The sequence below is a fragment of the Sminthopsis crassicaudata genome, chromosome 2 (genome assembly GCF_048593235.1).
Source record: "Sminthopsis crassicaudata isolate SCR6 chromosome 2, ASM4859323v1, whole genome shotgun sequence".
Lineage (NCBI taxonomy): Eukaryota > Metazoa > Chordata > Mammalia > Dasyuromorphia > Dasyuridae > Sminthopsis > Sminthopsis crassicaudata.
This window is the reverse complement of record NC_133618.1, coordinates 332,079,585-332,094,174: the sequence shown is the minus strand read 5'-3', so window position 1 is coordinate 332,094,174 and position 14,590 is coordinate 332,079,585. Positions and strand designations below refer to the sequence as shown.

Genomic DNA, 14,590 nt, shown 5'->3' with positions numbered 1-14,590 from the left:
CAAATTAGGGCTTATGATAATATTATGAGGGATTATTAATAAGCTAACTCACCAACAGAGGTACAATCTCACTGAAGAAAACAAAATGGGAAGAAGGGCTACAGTAATGGTTAAGTATTTATCCTTCCAAGGAAGATAAGCAAAAGGTGATAAGGCATGTATTATTAGGAGTATGTCTTAGTGCTAGAATACTTAGGGATACAGAGGATTAGTAGATAGAAAGTTGGCCTTACAGAAACTAGGCATTGACCCACACTTAACACCATAGACCAAGATAAGATCAAAATGGGTTCATGACCTAGGCATAAAGAATGAGATTATAAATAAATTAGAAAAACAAAGGATAGCTTACCTCTCAGACTGTGGAGGAAGAAGGAATTTATGACCAAAGAACAAATAGAAATCATAATTGATCACAAAATAGAAAATTTTGATTATATCAAATTGAAAAATTTTTGTACAACAAAACTAATGCAGACAAGATTAGAAGGGAAGCAATAAACGGGGAAAACATTTTTACAGTTAAAGGTTCTGATAAAGGCCTCATTTCCAAAATATGTAGAGAATTGACTCTAATTTATAAGAAATCAAGCCATTCTCCAATTGATAAATGGTCAAAGGATATGAACAGACAATTCTCAGATGAAGAAATTGAAACTATTTCTAGCCATATGCTAGATGCTCCAAGTTATTATTGATCAGAGAAATGCAAATTAAGACAACTCTGAGATACCACTACACATCTCTCAGATTGGCTAGGATGACAGGGAAATGTGATGTTCTGTTTCTCTAGAATGTGATTGTTCTCTGGGAGGTGGTTTCTTGGGGAGCTTCTGGAGGCAGCCTTAGTTTGAGTTCTAGTTCAATAATCCCAAAATGCAGCCAGGAGTTAAAGTCCAAATCGTTTATTGTATCCTTCAAAATCCTGAATCTTTTCTTGGGGCCTGCTTAGTTTTAATAGAGGCCTATCTCTCTTTTTGGCTCTGGAGAGCTCTTGTCAGAATGTCACCAGCCAGTAGGTACGTCGAAGTGGAATAAAATCTTGACTCCCCCTCCCTGAATCCTGGCTCCTTATATCCTCCCAGAGATTGGGCTTGTGGGTAACTCCCTGGGCTTGTGGGAGCTCCTTAAAAGTATGCTCTCTTAAAGGTGTGAAAGGTGTGATCTCTGAACTAGAGAATTGTTAAGTACAATGCTAAATTAGATAATTATATCCATTCCAGTGACAGCACCTTGTAAGAATCCTAACAGGGAAAGATAATGTGAAATGTTGGAGGGGATGTGGGAAAATTGGGGTACTGATATATTGTTGGTAGAATTGTGAATACAAGCAGCCATTCTGGAGAACAATTTGGAACTATGCCCAAAAAGTTATCAAACTGTGCATACCCTTTGATCCAGCAGTGTTACTACTGAGCTTATATACCAAAGAGATCTTAAAGAAGGGAAAGAGACCTGTATGTGCAAGAATGTTTGTGGCAGCCCTCTTTGTAGTGGCCAGAAGCTGGAAACTAAGATGACCATCAATTGGAGAATAGCTGAATAAATTGTGGTATATGAATATTATGGAATATTATTGTTCTGTAAGAAATGACCAACAGGAGGATTTCAGAGAGGCCTGGAGTGACTTACATGAAATGATACTGAGTGAAATGACCAGGAGATCATTATATACTTCAATAACAATACTATATGATAATCAATTCTGATGAACGTGGCCCTCTTCAATAATGAGATGAACCAAATCAGCTCCAATAGAGCAGTAATGAACTGAACCAGTTACGCCCAGGGGAAGAACTCTGGGAGTTGACTATGAACCACTACATAGAATTCCCAATCCCTCTATTTTTGTCCACCTGCATTTTTTATTTCCTTCACAGGCTAATTGTACACTATTTCAAAGTCTGATTCTTCTTGTGCAGCAAAATAACTGTATGGACATGTATACATATATTGTACTTAACTTATACTTTAACATATTTAACATGTATTGGTCAACCTGCCATCTGGGGTGGGGGGGAAGGAGGGGAAAAATTGGAACAAAAGGTTTTGCAACTGTCAATGCTGAAAAATTGCCCATGTACATATCTTGCAAATAAAAAGCTATTAAAAAAAAAAAAAAAAGAAAATTGGCCTTAGTGCCATGAAGACCCAAGTTCAAATGATACATACAACTTGTAAACCACTTCTCCGTGCCTCAGGAAATTGTAAGACAGTAGAGGGAGTTCTCTAAAAATTAATGAAATCAGAAGTCTGGTCCTATTCCATCCAATTAGAGATATGAAAATAAATAAGGACAAATAAGTTATAACGTAAGAGTGACCAGGAAAGAAAATATAGGAAAGTAATAGCTTAAGAAACTAGGTTGTAAATGAATAAGGAATATTAGGAAGAAAGGGAAAATATTGTGTATATGTAGCTATATATACACACAAATAAATAAAATGTATATCACAACATCCCCTTCAAATAGGGGGATACATAAAACATATTAGATAGAAAGGAAAAGTAATAAACTAGAAGTCCTCCATGCCAAAGTGTTATATGACTGAAAAAGTTGCTGACTATATAATCAAGAAAATAACAAATAGCTTACAGAAACCTTTCAAACCCCCCCCCCAAAAAAAAGATATTTGTGACACAAAATTCTCTGAAGATAAAAACATTATGTAAATATATATTATTTTTATTATTACTTTTATTATTACTGTTAAAATTTTTAAATGTTATTCATTCTATATTTCAGAAGGACTGGCACTTAAATTTTTTGTTGTAATTTAAAATCTGACTTACCTTTCTTTCTTTCATAAGCAAGATGCTACTACCACCACAAAATGTTTTCAGGTGTTTCTGAGTCACTGAAATTATCAACTGTTCAAAAAAGGGAAGAAACAAAGGAAGAAAGTTATCTGTAGAAGCATATTTTGTTACAAATACACCTGTCAAAACTGAAACTTCAGCCTCAAAGAGGTAACGCAGAACCTTGTGACCCCTTCCAAAAAGCTTTCAATATATAGATATGCAAATCACTAAAATTATTATTATTGTTATTAATCATCATCATAACTGAACCCAGAGACTAAAAAAAAATTGCATGAAATTTGTAAGCCATAAGATCTTCCCAGGCTTCAACCCTGGAAGGAGATTTTCTTTATTAGAAAAGATTTTCTGAAGCTTTTGAAATAAATTATCTAGAGAAGGAAGAACCTATTCTCTTTCTCATGCAACAAAAAAGTTTATCTAAAACAAAACCAAATAACATGAAACTTTATTAAGGCAGGCTTGATAGTGAAAGTGCAACATAGAGAAGTAGCTTTAAAGGACAAAAAGCATGTTCCAGAGTAGAATACATCCTCATCTAGAATTCAACTACCACCCGACTGCAGCAATCAGCCAAGCTTAGCAAATTAAAATAACAGCAATTTTGACAGATTATGTTCTATAAATATTCAAGCATGGGTATTTATGTGCAGGCATAGAGTTGTATATGCCAATCAAAATGCTTTAATTTCAAAATCTAGTTTGCTTACCTTTTCTAGGAATCTCCTAAATCACCAACATTCCTTATTTTAAACTACTAAACAGTAGCTAACAACTTCTATGTATTAAAATGTTAGATTGAGGATAAAGATTTATAAAAACTATAGCAATTAAGAGAATGGGGCACATGAAATTCTAGATTGATATACTAAATACAAAAGACAAAGGGACAAAGTATATTTTAGCATGTTTCAGGAGCTGAATGTTTATTATTAATATAGTGAGATACCACCGTTCTGTGTTAAAGAAAAGACATGTAAAACTCAATAAGAACTATTAATAACTTTATAAATAAGGACTTTGTTGAAGTTTCCATTAGGAAAAAAATACATTTTTTTAGTTTGTTTATGAAAACTTCTTATGACCTGATTATGTATTTAACATATTACTTAATCAAGTTCAATAATTACTTCATGAAATCAGGTCTTAAGTTCCTTAAAGTACACAAATAATTAACTTCTGAATATATTAGAAAGGTAAAATGTTTCAATGTATTAATTTGGTAATTGTTCATCCTCCAAGTTCCTGCTTGGAGTCCATTTACCCCCAAGAGGACCATAAATAGATTTCAGAAGGTCTGTGAACTTGGATGGGAAAATAAGATACCTTATTTCCATTTAATTGGTTTCTTTTGTAATCTTTTCATATAGTGTTCTGAAAAGGAATTTATGGGTTTCTCTAGGCAAAGGACTCCATTATCCAGGAAAAAAAGATTAAGAATCCCTTTACTACACCAAAAATAAAAATTAAATAATATACTATTGTAAAGGATTTAGCACAATGCCTAAAAAATAGTAGACACTTAATAAATGCTTATTTTCTTCCTCTTAAAAAAAAAAGTCAATCAACTAATAAGAGAAAAGGAAGCAATGGATTGCTAAATGTGGAAGAGTGATCAAGATTGTCAAGTTTTGTTCTAATATTTGCACAGAGAGACGGGGAGCACAAAGATATGGGACTTGGGAGGAAAGGGAAAATGGCAATGAGTTAACAATGTTCTGAATCTTTCTCCATGTTAAGTTTGAAAGAAATCCTACCACCACTTCTGCTCACCCCAGTGCCTTTTCTAATCTAAAGCTTCAAAGCCAGCTTAAGTAGATATTTGTTATTTGAAGTCTTCCAAGATCTCCTGAGTGATTCCTTCTCTCCTTCATAATAATCCCTTTCACCTTATAGGCCTTGCTAAGGTATTACCTGTAAATTGCTAATATTGTTAGTGATCATATGATTAATTTTTTTTTCTTTTGTGGGGGAGGGTAGGGAAGAAACCTATTATTTCTCCATAGTATTGACTCTATGATATGTAAATTCCCTCTACTTATAAGGATTTATTACTACTTGTCTAAGATTTGTCTAAAACTTATAGTATAAGTGGCTTGGAGAGAAAAGTTAAGTCTCTTGCCTAAAGTCAGGCATATAGTATGTTTCAGGGTCATGACTTAAACTCAAATCTTCCTTGCCAGGTCACACAGCTAGGAAGTATCTATCTCTGGATCTGAACTCAAGTCTTCCTAACTCCAGGTTCAGTTTGTGGTAGGTAAAGAATACTTAAACAACAACAATAAAAAGTACAAAAGTAAGGAAAACTTTATTTTTTTTTTAGTTTATCTTTTTTTTATTAAAGCTTTTTATTTTCAACAGTGACTCTTACAAAACCTTGTGTTCCAAATTTCCCCCTCCTTCCTCCCACTCCCTCCCCTAGATGGCATGTAATCCAATATATATTAGACATGTTAAAATATGTTAAATCCAATACATATATGCATATTTATACAATAACCTTGCTGCACAAGACAAATCAGATCAAAAAGGGGAAAAAAATAAGAAAACAAAATGCAAGCAAACAACATAAGGAGTGAAAAATGCTATGTTGTGATCCACACTCAGTTCCCACAGTCCTCTCTCTGGGTGTAGATGGCTCAGTAAGGAAAAAATGTAAATATCTACTGACTGGTGTGATATGGAAAGGTTATTTTTTGTTACATTTTTTAAATAGTAATATATAAAGTGGGCTTTTGAAGAACAGGTATTGCTTTGATATCCAGGAATCTGAAATTCTCAATGAACTTACAAGAATATCAAGACTTCAATTTTGCCACCACTGAAATGAGCCCTAATCAGACAATCTGAAGCAGTAATGATCATATGGACTATCTTGTTATTTGGACATTAAGAAGAAATTTAAAACTCTACTGAAAATAATGATGGATCCTATCATTAAAGGATATTTGCACTATCCTGTAAGGCTTATGAAAGAAAATCTAAATGAGTTAGTTTGCCCTGCTCCTCGGCTTCACAAAACAGATCTTACCCAGAGAATATCAATCAGTGCAAACAAGTCCCTTTGAGACTTGTTACCACTGGGGGGAAAAAACCCACACATGATAGTGTCTAGTACAAAATCTGACTGAGTTTGTTTGCCTTTAGAAAGGTTTTTTAAGAGTAACAAAGATATACAAACATTTCAAAAGGTTTTAAGTAACTTCAACAGTTTGCCTACAAGCATAGTGTTTTGAAAATTTTGCAAAGAAAAGGAATTTTTATCCAAACCAGGGGGGGAAATACAGAAAAGAAAAAAAAAAAATTAGTAAGAAACACCTTGTAACTTACTTCCATTTCAATAAGCATTTATTAAGCTCTACTTCATGCAAAGCACTGAGCCTCTGGGCTGGGCGAGAAAATGAGCAAATAGACTTAATTTACTGCCTTCATGAATTGTGTATTTCAAAAATAAGGATTCATTTCATATGCACAAGTAACAATCACACAAAACAGAACACAAAGTAATTACAAGGTGATTATCCTGCTTTAAAGGAAGGAAACAACCAACAGGAGGAATACAGAGAGGCTTGGAGAGACTTACATCAACTGATGCTGAGTGAAATGAGCAGAACCAGTAGATCATTATATACTTCAACACTGATACTGTATGAGGATGTATTCTGATGGAAGTAGATATCTTCAACATAGAGAAGAGCTAATCCAATTCCAACTGATCAATTATGAACAGAATCAGCTACACCCAGAAAAGGAACACTGGGAAATTGAGTGTGAACTCTGAGCATTTTTTTGTTTGTTTGTTTTTCTTCCCAGATTATTTTTACCTTCCGAATCCAATTCTTCCTTTGCAACAACAACAACAAAATTCAGTTCTGCACATATATATTGTACCAAGCATATACTATAAGATATTTAGTATGTATGGGAATGCCTGCCATCTAGGGGAGGGGGTGGAGGGAAGGAGGGGAAAAATTCGGAACAGAAGGGAGTACAAGGGATAATGTTGTAAAAAAAAAAAAAAAAAAAAAAATTACCTATGCATATGTACTGTCAAAAAAATGTTATAATTATAAAATTAATAAAAAAATAAATAAAGGAAGGAAACAGCTCAATGAAACTAGATAACTAGAATATATGGGACAGAAATCAAGGAAAGTGTCAATGGGCTATTTGAGCCAAGTTTTAAAGATGGAATGAATTTCAAGTGGCATAAATTAGGATGGTGGCTATTGTTCAGCTCTGTCCAATTTTTTGTCACTTTGGCAAAGATTCTAGGGTAGTTTGCATTTCTTTCTCCAGTTCATTTTATAGATGAGGAAACTGAGGCAGAAAGGAATTTGAGATTTGCCCAGGGTCATACAGATCTCTATTGGCACTCTTATCCACTGCACCATCTACCTGCCTTATTAGAATGGTAGGGAATGCATCGCAGGAACAAGAAATATGGTTTTAACAATGCAAAAAAAAAAAAAAAAAAAAAAAAAAACAGAAAATACACAATGGACAATGTCCAATTTCTCTGGAGCACAAGTTATATGGAAGGGAACACTCAAAGAATATGAAGGCAGAAGATAAAATGAAATTAAGAAGAGATGAATTCAGCCTCACCTCAGTTCCTCCATCTGTAAAATAGGTATGATAACAATAACTATTTTACAAGGTGTTGTGAAGCTCAAATGAAATAATATATACAGAGTGCTTGGTAAACTAAAATACCACATAAATGCTAACTATTATAATTATTATTATAGATAAGGATGAAAGGAAAAGCAAAATTATGAAATGTCTTGAATGCTAGATTAAGTAGTTTGATCTTTATTCTGTGTAAAATAAAATCAGTGATTGATAGAATGCCCAGAAACAGTACAGTGTCTGATACACAGTAGATACTTTATATATGTTGACTAATCGTTTGACTGACAGATGTGATCAGATACAGGCATAAAGAATCCAACAGGATTTCTGTCAGAGAAAAAAGCACCACATTGATTTTTGTGTTTAGAGATAGCATCACAAGTAATCTAAAATTAATAGGAGAAAATAAACAGGACAATACTTCACATATTGAGAACCCCAATTAGGTCCAAGATTTTTATTAATATGACCTGAGATTATAAGAGGTACAAAAGGCACACACTACCAAATTAACTAAAAAGTATAACAATCATAAAGCTATGATTGCACAGAATAGAATTCAAAATTATTTTGACCGAACTGAGATCTATTTCAAATAGGTGATAATATCTAATGGGTAAAAATACAACGTATTCCCCAATAATTTCCCAACAAGCCTGGGATTGAGTCAGCTATAAACAGAAGAGAATAAGAAGGTAGACTATATTATTAAGCCTGGAGTTAAACTAACAACAACAACAACAACAAAGATTATTCCTTACTGAAAAATATTTAGAATAATACAAAATAAAACATTAAAAGTAATACTTTTATTTAAAACAAAAATCTTACTATTATTTTTTTTTAGATCTCCACCTTTTCAAAAAAGACATGGATAAATAAGGTCAAGATCAAGAGTGCCAGAGATTAAAGGGATCAAGAGCAGGCAAAATTAAAATAATTTAAATTCCTTTACTTAGTTTTTTAAAAAGCTGCTAAACAACCTAATTACTGTCTGAAGATGGAAAAAGATGTTTGACCATGTATGCTTTAACTTCATACAGAAAATGGGTTTAAAATGAAAAGCAAAACAGAGAAAGGTATGAAAAAAATTTATTGGCCATACAGGTAACTGACACACTATTGTTAACTCCTTGATATCATTTAAAGGTTTCCTAATTCTTTGGAAAAGGCTTTCATACTGGTTTCTTGGACAATTCCAAACTAGAAAATTACTTCCCTCTGATTTAGGTTGCATTGCAGTTTCAATTAGCTGATTTTCACTTTTAAAAGCCATTGTCAGAATGTACTAAAGTAGAATACAATTTCAGTAAGTGGGTAGAGAGATCACTACAGATTGAATCTCCAAACAGTTTGAAAATCATTCAAGAAGAAAACTGTAATTGTCAGTAATGAAAATGATACCAGGAAAGTATTTTTTTGGGGGGGGGTTCCTTCCCCAAAAAAGCTATCATAAAGTAGATAGACAAGGCTTCAACAACCACTCCACTATTGGCACAAAATATCTGAGTTTCATAAATTGGGACAATGATGACAATGGTACAAAAGGGGTCCAAATTCCAGGGCATCTATTAAATTTCTAAATAACATATTTTTAAAGACCAACAAGAAAACTCTGGGCAGGAGCAGGAGAGGGGAAAGGAGAAAAGAAGGAAAAGAACCATATTTCTTTCTTTTTTTGTTTTTAAAGAAATGTCTCAAGAGTCTTTTATGAATTTTAACAGATTAATTCTCCCCAAGAGTTCTTGGTTTTCCTTCTCTTATTTAACTATATTATACCCCATTTATTGCCAGGGGGAAAAAAAAAAAGAAAAAATACTAAAAACCTCCAGAAACATGAAGGATTTTTGTTCAAGATGACAGAACCAAGTCCCTAATCAACCATTATATTCTTCTTCTCCAGCACCATTTACCTTCCTCTCCCTTCCCCAGTTATAAATCTATACTTATTTGTTATAAGAGAGTTGGGAATTCCAATTCCAATCAGATCTAAAGTTGTTTCTGAAAATGTTGAGACAGATTTCAAATGAAACTGTCAGGTAGTGGCTGCCTGTAACAGACCCACACTAGGGATTTCAATAATTCATGTGAATTCAGAATAGCATGATACAACAAAGTTCTCAGAGATAAATCATTGTACTTGGAAAATAAACTGAGTTTAAAATATGCAGAATTACATCTTCTATGTATTTCACAGTAGAGCAACAATTACAATGGCATTTTATCTGCACATAGTCCAAGTATGCTTCTTTTAAAAGTACCGAAACTTCATGAATTCTGAAAAAGGACCTAGGAACTCTATTTCAGAGGAAACAAATGCAAAGCTTTAGACAAAGATAGCTGCTTAACCCTTACCAATGTCAAGGTAAGTAAGATACACTAGTAAACTAAAGAGAACTAAGGGATGAAGTAGCTCAAGTGTTGAAATTGGGAGTGGGGTTGGCGGAGAATGGAGAGAGAACAGACTCAGAGACTGCTTAGCTGTCTGACCCTGGATAACTCGACCTCTGCCTGCCTTAGCTTCCCCATTTATATAATGGGAAGAGTAACAGTACCAACCCTCCCGTGATTGTTACGAGGATAAAATGAACTTATATTTACAAAAGCAAATATAAAATATAAAAATGTTATGAAAACCTTAAAGTTCTGAATAGATGATAGATGCTATATAGACTGTAAATTTTAGTTTTAAAAATATATAAATCTACAAGTTGGATTTGAATTACTTATTGTTTCCATAGCTAATAATACAGAAAGTACTGTGGGCCCTTTTTTGTTTTGTTTTTAAGTAGCCTATGTGAAACAATGTATGAGCAGAAGTTTAAATTAACTAAATAGGGGCACACGGCACACAGCGGTTCATAGACAACATAGAAAAACACAAAAGATACATGTTCCTTGACTAACATTACCACTCCTAAGATCTTTAATTATGATTCTTTTATTAAATGACTCATAAATTTATGAGACTTATAAAATGACCCAACCTAATTGCAAATTTCATTCATCTTTAAAGTAATTATTCTGTTAGTTACAGGAAAAGGGACTGTACCAGTGATTTCAAAAGCAAAGGGAATTTCCAAGTGAGAAAATTCCTCCTACAAATGAAGGTCAGTATCTTCTTTGTACTTTAAGAGTCTTGAGAATTGTCTAGAGCATCTATCTAGAGGTTGAGATCTTTTCCAGAGTCCCATATCTCGTATATTGGGTGCAATTCTTGAACCAAGATCTTCTTGGCTTTGACACCAGGTTTCTCTAGCTACTATGGCATACCACCTCTCCTTGATTATTGGGCAATTCTTCATTTCATATCGCAGCTGGGTGAAGCAATGGCTGGAATTCTATACTCCGAGTCAGGAAGACTTGAGTTCAAATCCAGCTTCAAACATTTACTTAAGTGGGCAAATCACTTAACCTGGTAACTTCAGTTTCTTCACCTGCATATGGAGAAAACAGCAGCTACTCTGCCAGACTGTTGAGAGGAGCAAATGAGATTATATTTGTAAAACATTGTAACACAGAGCCTGGCATATAGTAGGTACTTAATAAATGCTTCTTCCCTTCCCCTTTCCTTCTTCCCATTTGTATCACCACCAAATGTATGATGTACTATTAAACAGCCAGTTAAACAATCCTGTTTAACTTATGAAATGTTAATACTAATTGGTATTAGTATTAGATTAGAATATTAAAATAAAAAATCCAATTACATATAAAACCGATAAATTTATGCATTTTCAATTAATGTCATTCCCTTTCTACAATATAGTTAATCCAGAGCTATTCACCTAATGTGTCCTTAAAACATTAAAAAAAAAAAATTAAGAGAATCATCAATGAATATCTTCTAAAATGCAGAATTGTTTTTCAATCATGAGGAGGAAAAAGAAGATGCTCCCTAGGGAAACTGCTGTTTTCATGAAGAAGAATCAACAGTGTATAACACATTCCTGAATGGGACAAGGTGAAGATTTCTCAAAAAGTCTATGAGATAGAGTGGGCCTAAGTTTCAGGACATCCCATGATCCTTATTCTCAAAGGGTCTGTAGGGCAGGAACATTAGGTTCATGGACCTAGAGAGCTTTCTTTTATGTTTTGTAAAGAACAGGGAATTCACTTCAGGCCAAGGGAAATAGTTAGCAGCTTCAGCTGCCCTGCTGCTGCCTGTTTGCCCTGACCATGGCTCCTTTAATTCCCGAACTCCTGACTCCTGCATTTTCTCATATAGCTCCCAGGCAGTTAAATTCTGAAAGGGGGGTTCAAAAGTTCAACACATATGCCCTCTGAGAGAGGCTTCAAACTGCTTTTGGTTTTTGTTGACACCTGTACTAATTAGGCAGAAGCCTTCCCTTATAAGACTAAAGACTAGAATTTTTGCTAAAGGAGAACATACTCACTTAGGGCCACAATATTCCCACCCATTGTCCCTACTCCTTTGAGGAAACAAAAGCAAGAATTTGGGGAAAATATTCTTTGGTGTTTATCCTAGGAAAGCTGTCTGGATGAGAGACATTCATGATGGCCTCATCTTCCTTCCCCCCCCCCCCATCCCATCTTACTCTAGGTGGGGCTCCTGGTCACTGTCTCTAGTAACCCCCCCTACTAACTCCACTTTTGTTCATTCTTCTTTTTTTACTCATATTTAGTCCTCGAATTTTTAATCTACTTGTGAGAGTTGCTTCTTCCAAACTCCAAGTCATGAAATTCCAACTTGGTCAGCCTGAAATCATCTGAGATCTGATTGTGACAGTTCCAGATGCTGCTGATTCCACCTACAAGTCACTTATTTCCCCTCCTCTGTCTGGACCCCACTGGGCAGGGCCGGCTCAGAAGATGAGATCTATGATGACAGGGTTTCCAAGACAAATAGTGGGAGTTGGTGGAAGTGGGTCTCTGGTTCCTGAAAACTTCCACTGATGGGCGGGTGTTGATTCTAAATGGTAGAGGGTGGGTTACAATCCATACTAAAGAGAGTAACAAGCCTGAAGGCCTAGATAACAACTATGTCTTAGTGGAAGAAATATATCAAGACTGATGTAAGAAATCTTCAAATGTATGAAATAAAGAGGAAGGAGTGAATGGGACCAGGTGAAGATTTCTCAAAAAGTCTATGAGATGGAGTGAGTCAGACCATGTGTAGGCTTATCACATGATTTTCAGGAGTCTGTAGGGCAGGAAAGATCAGACTAGCCTAGGTCTAAGCTTCAGAAAGTTATATGACCCACAGGAAGTAGACATCATTGCTGACAACTGGTCAGGTTACTTCTTTTTCAGTACATCCAATGAACCCAAATTTTTTGCTATTTAAACCAAATTTGCTATTTCCAGCTTGCCAGGCTAGGCACAATGCTGGGAGTTAGGAGCTGAAAGGTTCTGGGTCTACTCAGTTGATATGTTTGGACTTCCTCTCTGCAAGGTCCAAATAAATGCTTCCTGTTTGTATCTGAAGATGCCTCTGAGTAGTCAACAAGATTTATTCCAAGTCATCTTCTTTTCCAGCCTTCTAATTACTGCCAGATTAAAAAAAAAAAAATCATGGAGTAAAGGAATTTTAGAGCTAGAAGTATTATCAGAAATCATTTACTCCAACCTTATCATGTTACAGATGAATAAACTGAGGTAGAGAGTGGATAACATGATTTACCTATACTTACCTAGATTACACTATTACAGTAGCATAAATATGCTACATAAATTTGGTATTATTTGGCCAAAAACATCAATTTACCATCCTCCCCCCCCCCAAGTCTGCCCTATCCTCTATCACACAAATCATCCAGTTTCAAAAGTTCAAATTTCTCCTTAACTCTTTTTTCTGACCTCATTTAAAGTTTCCACCTATTGTTGAATCTGGATTGGCATTCTCTCACACACACACCCTCACTTTGGACTCAAACACTGACAACACCTAGACTACTAGAAGAACTTCCTAATTGGTCTGGTTTCTTGCTTTCTCCTTTCCCAATGACATATCCCATATATCGGGGGCAATCCCTGAACCCAAATCTTCTTGGTTTTGAGACCAGCTTTCTAGTTACATCAAACATTTACTAGCTGTAACCCTGGGCAATTCTGATTTGAACTCCCTAACTGAAAAAATTTTAGGGGCTCTCCACTGAATACAAGATAAAAGTACAAGAATTCTTAACATCATTCAAAATGGCTACATTTTATAGTCAAAGATACTGAAACCAAAACAAACTTATTAATGACAGATGGCCTGCTGTCTATATCCATGTATTAGTGCAGACTTCCTTTCCTGCTTATTAACTATCCCTTTATCTGGAACTTGTTCTTTTAAAACTATTGATGTCTCCAGCTTCATTACTAAGAGGCACAAGAAACTATTAATAGGCTATAGAACACTGATTTACTATGAAGATAACTGGCTGTAGAATTAGAATGCTTTTCTTTCTCTTATTGAACTGAATTCATAAACTGTGGGACCTTAAGAAGATCATAACATCCCAGAATAAAAACTTTCTCATAAGTAAAATGGGACTATCAAGGTGCCCATTTCCTAAAGAGACAACAACCCCCAGCTCAAACATTTGGGAGCTTGGTAACCCAGAACATCCTTAGGCTCAGTCACCTCATATGTAAAATAGGGGGAATAATACCAGGACAAGTGAGGACTAAATGAGAAACTATGTAAATTGTTTTGGAAACCTTAAAATATTATGTAAATGTAAGGTATTATTACCACCACAGAAACTCCTACCACAATAGCTGATCAACAGTAAAAGTGAAACTTGGATTCTTAAGTCTTGGATTAAAAACTCAGGTTTTTCAACTAAATTACAGAGAACCATAGCATCTGAGAGAAAAGCCCATGGACAAAAGGAATCCTCCATTGTAACATCAAAAAAGGACAAGCGGTCATTCAGCTTCTATTAGAAGGCAGCCCATCCATAAATCAATAGTTCTAAAGGTTACAAAGATTTTTCTGATCTTGAACCTCAAGTTGCCTCTTGGCAACCACCTCCAAGATTCTTGGTTTTACCCTCAGAAGCTAGAGAAAAAATCTCTCCTCCACATAACAGTCATTCAAATACTTATAGACTCCCCTTCTCTAAACTAAAACTATACATTTCCTTCAATTCATCTTGCATATGAAATGAGCCGAGTCCTTCAT

At 34.8% G+C, this 14,590-nt stretch overlaps 1 protein-coding gene across 4 annotated transcripts in view; it reads right to left on the bottom strand.

Moving 5' to 3' along the window:
* The window catches only part of FUT8 (fucosyltransferase 8), a 442,206-nt gene that overhangs the window by 291,041 nt on the left and 136,575 nt on the right, over nucleotides 1–14,590 (bottom strand). For all 4 annotated transcript variants that reach the window (XM_074290407.1, XM_074290405.1, XM_074290406.1 and 1 more), the window contains one exon: nucleotides 2,794–2,871. The gene's annotated coding sequence lies outside the window, so the exon portion shown is untranslated. The remainder of the gene's footprint in view (nucleotides 1–2,793; nucleotides 2,872–14,590) is intronic.